The following is an 8,420-nucleotide window of genomic DNA, read 5'->3' on the forward strand; positions in this document are numbered from 1 at the left end:
CTCGTATTTACGTTAATCGCGAGTCCCGTGGATAATCGGCTAATTAATATTGCGATTTCCCTTAGTACTACGAGTCCATGACTAATTCATCGTGGATGCAACACAACATTTTCTGTTGCTAGTCATTTCTGCCGATTAACCGTAATCAGATTAAATTGCTGTATGATAGTCACATATTAGATAGTTGCACTTATCATGAAACGTGTGAAACGGAGTTTACATGATAATAGGTTGAGATTGAAATTCAATAAACGTTCCAAGATTAAATGTGGATGATCATTAACGTTGGAATTGCTGGCTCATTGTGTGTATAGTTAAATATCGGGCACATAGATAACAACGAAATAAAATTAAGGTATTGCAATGAAAATTAATAGAAGTATAATTACACTGTTATAATTGGTAGCAACATAATTGGAATAATATAATTAGAAGTATAATTATAGCAATATAATTAGTAGAAATATATTTATAAGAATGTAATAGACAGAAATGTAATTATTAATGTAAATATTACATAAAAGACTAATTTTGTTGGAAGCAGCTGCAGGTTCTTAATAACTAGCAGAAATAAAAGATAGAAAACCAATAATATATTATATTACAGTGGAAATAATTATATACCATATTTTTATTTCAATAAAAATGAAAATTAATATTACTAGAAACATTTGTACGTTTTGAAAAATTGTCTGGTTCTACAATTTTAACCCCTCACTCAGTGATTGTGTGTTTAATTTGTTACGAGTTTTTACACGAAATCATAAATTGAAACTATACTCAACATATTTCAACGTGCCTTAATTTACATAAATCTCAAAATTTGTATATAATTTTATAGTGAGTCAAGTAAATATACAATAACAAACTAGAATTAAATGTTTTTTAAATACACTGTTCTACATACTTAAATAGTACTGAATTAATATTAAATTAAAATTAATTGCATAAATTCTGAAATTATAACCAATTATATAGAATAAATAAAGAATATATTAATATTTTAGAAATTCGTTGGTTAATTTATAATAACGTTCAGATGCATAATTATTGATAATTATTCATTAAAAATATTTTCTCAGAGAATGTTATTAATATTATTTCCGGAAACGATATCAAAGTGATCTGATTATTAAATCGACACTGATGATTGATCGTAATTTATATTTAAGTATATACCCATGATTTTAATAATTATGAAAATATAATTAGAGTATTCGATGTGTAGTATAGTAACTTTTCAGATTTCAGCAACCAGCCGAAGCACCTTTAACATTTCGAAAGAAATCGTTTCACTAAATATATATTTAATTACGGTATACGTAACACACGTCATACAGCGCTAATAGCCTGCGAGTACTCATCGAGAGCATTACCCTCCATCTGTCGTTTCACAATTTAATCTACGATCTTAGCGAGAACGTTAAAAATCCATATTAAAAAATATGGCAATAGCAAATTTTCCTGCATCTTCCTTAGCCGCGATGCTTTCACCTTAACTTCTTCTCATGAGTCTATTCTCTCTTCCTGGTACCGTAATAATCCATCAACCGATCGTTTCTTGCTCGTTCCCTCTTCTTCTCCATCAACATATACTCTCAGCTGAAAAACCTCTACAGTCTGTTGCAAAAATATTCGTGGTCACGAACACGCGTTATATAAGTCTGCTTCTATGCGCTGTATTTGAAGAAAATATACACAGAACGCGAATAAGAAGTTTATTGCGTTACTTCAGAGTATAAGATTTATGATTCGTGAAAAAATATGTAATGTTGTTCCAGGGTGTAATACTTATGATTAATGCAAAAAGGGATTATGTTATTCTCGAGTACACGGTATTTACGATTAGCAGAAAAATGTACTATGTCATTAGAGTATAGTATTCATCGATAACACAAAGGTGTTCTATGTTATTCCAAAGTGTAATGCTTATGATTAATTCGAAAAGGGATTATACAGTCTTATTCTCGAGTACACGGTATTTATGATTAGCAGAAAAAAGTATTATAGCATTCCAGATTATAGTATTCATCGCTAGCACAAAAGTGTTCTATGTTATTCCTGAGTATAGTATTTGTGATGAGCACGAAAGTGTGTTATGTTATTTCAAAGAATAGTATTTATGATTAGCACAAAAGTGTCCTATTTCATTCTAGGGTATAGTGTTTCTGATCGGTCCAAAAAGGTATTATGTTATTTCAGTGTATAGTATTCATTGCTAGCACAAAGGTGTTCTATGTTATTTCAGAGTATAGTGTTTGTGATCAGTACAAAACTGAACTGTCAGACGTACCAAATATATTTTTGGCGCCGAGTGGTGTACGTAAAATTCCAAAATCCCCAAATAGGGTTCGTGCGTTAATACCTTATCAGAGAAAGATTATGCACGAATTAATAAATAGTTTATATAAAGAAATATGCATGAAAACATCAATCTGATACTTTAATAATTTATTTCTTATTCGCCAATATTTATTTTATTGATTGTCTGTCTTTTATTGTTTGTCTGTGGCCTACAGACTCCTTGAAAACTGCACTTCACGACCTATATTCCTTTACGACATTGATACCACTGATCTATAACGCTATACTTACAACAATAATCGTGGAAGAAGCGGAACGAGTACCTAAATTACACGTGTTTTGTTAAATTACACATTTTCCGGCTGAGATTGCAATCGATGGACATCGATACACCTTCTCTACGATTAGTTTACTCCATGAACGTAACAAAGCAGTCACTCGTGCGTTATAATTATCATCCATTAACCAAATGTCAAAGCAAATGTCACCCATTACGTAGCAGTTTACTCTTTCGTCCGTTTCTTGCTCTAATTACACCCGACCAACGCACAGACACACCAAAATGCGACAAAAAACAGTTTTCAACTGATATATATACCTCGATTTTGTATTTTATATATTTCAAATGTATATTTAAGTCATTTTTGAGATTCTTCTTATCAACTTTGTTAATAAAAATCATTGATTTTATTAATAAATTGGTTTTTAAGTTGGAAATATGAAATTTTTCCCAACATTACTAAAACTCCGTCATTTTAGCGAATTTTACTTTAATATTTTAGAGGGTTATTCCTAAAACGCCAAATAATAAAAAGAGATGAAAGAAAATCTCGATTTTTTTGATCTAGCACGACGGTTTCCCTCCTTAAAGTAACTATTACTATGCCTAGTAACTATTACTATACCTAGTAACTATTACTCGGTTACTATTTTACTACAATAATTATCACTACTGATGATCATAACTATTATATAATTTTACTAATTATAGTAATTATCATTACTATAATTATCATTACTATAATATAATTTTACTAATTATCATTACTCCGGTCACTATTACTATTGCTAAGTTAGGTTAGGTTACAGTAAAACAAAGGAAGGTCTATCGTGCCGCATGACACTATTCAAAAGGAATTTTCAAAAGCTCCTGGCACTAAAAGTTAAAATTTGACTCGCCCCACTTTGTAATGCCTCCTCGATGCTCACCTGCAACGCGGCGGCCATTTTTCGGCAATGATCTCCTCATAACGCCGCTTACGACAGCGCCACTCATTGCGTTCGCGTCCGAGTCACTGACGCAAGATCGTTTACCAACTGGATCATCGCGTTACCGTCGTATTATGGAAATGAGTAACGAGAGTCATCGTGTCGACGCGCATCGGGGACTTAGGGCTCCTCGAACCGATCGACCTAGAATTCGGAGACCAGTGGTTAACAGCGAAATGGCCGATCGAGACGGCGATTTTCACGATGCAGAGTCCTCGACGGACCTTGTCTATCGAGACGATGCAATTGGCCATTTATTCTTCCTTGTTCCAGTGACGATTATTACGGAGTTTAACGACGAACGTGGAAATCGCGTAACGCATACATTTGAATAAATTTGAATGCTCGAGTCGAGTGGGAAGCCGATTCGGTTCGACTGTGAATGGACATGCCGGCGTGTGGAGTTAATTTATTTAAAACAGCGACTGATGGCCATTGTCTGAACGTATAATTCCAGCAATTAAATCGCCGTCACGTATCGGCGCTGCTCCGTCACGGCACGTTTATGCAACTGAGACGGCTTAGGGGAACTACCGTAGGGAAATTGGATTATACAGCTTGTTCGAAATGCAGATTTTTATTTTTATCAATATCTGAAAGAGATTAGATACATATTTATTCTTAGATCTATGAAGATTTAATATTAGCTTTATAATTCTAAAATGATCTCGTAGAAAGTTCTGAAAAATTTTTATACCGATCTTAAGATGAAGATAGAATATAGATGGTGTTCCAAAAATAAAAGTCGAAAAGTTTAATTACTTATTGTGCTCACAAGGGAATAATCAGCATAAATCTGGATAATTAAAATTAGCTTCTATGGAATGAAATATCGTATATAGTAATATTGTACATATGAATAGTATAAGTATACCTCGTGGTAATGTAAAATAAAATAAAAAAATCCAAATTGATTAACTGAAATTGATTAATTAGGAAAATATTCTATATCGAGATAGAATTATTTATAATATTTATAAACACACATTATTGATGAGTTATTAATTTTTGTTTATATTAGAAATAAGTACAAGATTATAATACAGTATGAAATAGTATAGTAAAAGAATATACTGAATTAAAAATTTTTATAAGCCTCTAGAGTATTCATTGCTTCTTTTTTCTATTCAAATATTGTGATTGCTTATGCAAATTATGGATTAACATATGTGTATCTTCACATGTATCAGCCTTGTTCCACATTGTTTGTCATATGTGTACATTTCCCACTCACAGTTACAAATTACCCACACTATTCGTTATTATTGAGTAAAATATATTCTCTAAACCAGCCACAGAATAATAACGTACAAAAAAATATTTATTTTAGAATTTATTTAAATCAAACAATTTTTATATATATATATATATATATATATATATATATATATATTGACAAGTTTAACGAATTCTTCAATTTTTAATTTAAAAAAATTTTATCTGTGTTAATTATTTAATTGTAAGGACTTTAAATAAGGCTTTAATTGCTTCTCATTATGGAGAAAAATATAATAGAGTATAAATGTGAAAAATAATTTTACTAAATCAAAATGAATCCTTTTAGAGGTAACAAAGTCACTTCTAATTAATTTACTCTTCCAGAAAAGATTACCAACTGTGAGATACAATGCACTTACAATTATAGTAACAATTATAGTAACAATTATAAATAAGGTACGCGACAAAATAATAGCCTGTAATTTTCATTGTTTCTGAAACTAATACAATGTAGGTATGTGTTAAATATGTACTCGCTTAGTGTGTCCGATCCTTAATAATACAGAAGAATGTTAAGTACAATTTACATTTCTTTCTACAAATTTTACTCGTTTATGTGAAAAATCTCTGCGATAAAATGATAACGCAGGTACTATGAAAATAGATCAACGAGATTTTATTTTTTGAAAGTGGAAAGTGGAAGTTGCACAAATTGATTAACTCCATAAAACAAAAAGTGGAGAAATGCAGTGAAATAATGTATATTGTTTTTTAAAATTCCCTTTATAATTTAAATCGAAATAAATATCGTAGAATGTAGAAATACAAATGTAACTTTCATCTAACGGTATATAAAATTTATAAGAAAAAATAGCCAAAAGGTAATCGTTAATAATGTTACCATCTTTATGTTACTGGAAGAGTTAATCGATTTGGCAAGTGAGGAAAGTAATAAATTTAAATTTTACTAAATTTTACTTAAATTCTGATAAGACGACACTAAAAAATTCACCGTTATCATTCATGGCTAGCTAGTGCATTCGAGTTGCATTATTGCAACGATTTACATTAGAGTACGGAGTTAATCAAAGTGATCTCTGAAATAAATTATTTATTATTTCGTGGCCAAAAACTTTTTGTCGTTTAATGATGTTAATCTTAATTATCAGGGACAGTTATTATAAATATAAAAAGTTATGACTATACCAAGTGCTTTGACACTTAAATTTAAGATTTTTCAAAAAGTGGAGTTAATCGATTTGTGCAGTGAACGGCTCATATACATTTTACCGTCCTGTGAATATTGAACATCATTCTAATATTGTTCCAGGGTGGTTTCTTCTTCAATACGCTAGAATACGCTACTGTATAGCAAATTCGTGTCAGATAATGAATTTTTCGCAAAAATAAAAGAATATGCGTAGAAAGTACACTTGGAGACCTATTTTTAAACTTCGATGGTCAATTATAATTATTTAGAAACCCAAACAATTATAATTATGTATATTGATGAACTCAGGATACTCTCACCTAACTTTTAAGATAAGAATGAACCTCCTAACCTTCTTACTTTTTACGTAATACTTTATTTAAGACAAAAATATAAAAACTTTTTATAAAAACTCACATTTTCCAAAAAATTGTGGATTACACAGCAATTTCGATTAGGAGATTCGTGTTTGGGAAAGTAAACTATACCAGAATCACCTACTGGATATTACAAATTAGAGAAAAAGTTGAAATTTGCTGTACAGTGTCATTAGTCCTTTGTATTTTTCGCTCTTGGTAACTACGTATCTCAGTGATCTACCAGCAGCTTCTTTTTTCTGTATCATCATTATTTACCGTTATCATTTATCTTCGAAGTTTATTCTTCGAAGAAGAAACACGTCGATATTTATTTCACACTTACCATTGTATTTAATTTTTCGTTAGTATTGTAAGAGCGACTTCTTTCACGTATTTCTGCGAGTAGAAATCATATGACATAACCATTTCGTAGTTTTGAAAGAAGATTATAAAGTGAGAGGTTTTGGGTGATCGTCGAGGCACGTGAATGCATTCAATGGCTGGATCACCTTGATAGTATATGAAATTGTTGGAAACGCGTGTAATTTGATCGTTCAGATAAAAACGTTAAAATGGGTCATACTGAAAGTGTTTTATGCCGGAGAAAGGATATATACGTTGTACACGTTCGAAAATTCGAAATTTCATAATAGCGTTTCATAAATACTTCATTGAGTGGAACTATTATGCATTTACGTTACATGATATCTTCTAAAATATACGCAGTAAAATTATAACATTTGATATGCAAACTTACTTTTACAATATGAACTTATGAACTATTGAAATAATTATGTTAATACTATAAAATTTCATCGACATTTTGTTGCAAAAGCTTCAAATTGCTTCGTTAGTATAATGAAAAAATTTTGAAGCGGTAACTATGGTAATTATAAAAATTGAATATACATATGAAATTAATTAAATAGTGACATTATAAAAATTTAATGAAATGAAAATACAAATCAAAGATGAATTTCGAATTTCAATCTAGTTTAAAATATACTGGACAGATTTGAGATAGCACTCACGATTAAATTATCCTTACAAGGAGAGTGCAAGTCCTTCGGGTCACCGATTTAGTTGAAACTTTACAGCTTTCTAGATATCGTCATGCAGTTCAGGAAAATATATCATTATAGCGGCAACTACTCAACAGTTTTTGAAATATTTACGATTAACGTTTTACTACTTCATAAATTATAGATTTATTTCTAACACTTTTCAAGTGAAGTCGTGGCCTATCGGCAAATGTTGGCAATTCTATGCTGAATGACCGATTCCCGGTTCGATACCCGTCAATAATTGGTAGTTTTTTCAATCTATTTTTATTTTGTGATCATCTTTCGTCTATGAAAACATTGTAAATAAAATTTCTAAATATGAAAATTTACTTTTTACGGTTTCCTATGCAAGTACAAAATAATATGAATAATATTTAATACAAAATAATAAGAATATCACGCAAGAAAAACGCTTTTCTATAGCAATCATATTTACTACAGGAAATACAAAACCTATCGCTCATGTAAGTATTAATGATTAAATTAAACATTTAAAAGAATGTTGCTTATAACTCCAACCTTGGAGTGGAGCTTTAAATGCTCATGAATTAATTAGAGAAGTTAGAAAATTTATTAATTTTCTACTGCCGAATTGATTTTTTAAAGGGTGTTGGAAGCACATAACCAGGAAAGGTATCTAGTTCGAATAAAAATTTTACCGCCTGCGATCAGCGTCATCTATGATTTTGGAATAGTTTCTCAAATAGTTTACTAACTGTGGTTACGTGCACGTAATATATTTTAATTTATTTTAATAAATAAAATCATAAAGTTTTCTACGTTTTTTAATAAATTCAGCAAAAACAGCGGTTTTAATTAGACAATCAGCATTCATTTCTTCACCTGGCAGACGACAAATATGCAAAGGTACGTCTTTACAACGCAATTATAAAATTTCATAAATTAAACACAGAAATTGAGCGATTTGTTAATTTTTCTCCAAGTGAACAGGAGAGTGCATGGGAAATGAGAAAAAATTGCAAACAAACGCCGGAA

Source organism: Eufriesea mexicana, unplaced genomic scaffold, assembly GCF_001483705.2.
Source record: "Eufriesea mexicana isolate 0111107269 unplaced genomic scaffold, ASM148370v2 scaffold1847, whole genome shotgun sequence".
Lineage (NCBI taxonomy): Eukaryota > Metazoa > Arthropoda > Insecta > Hymenoptera > Apidae > Eufriesea > Eufriesea mexicana.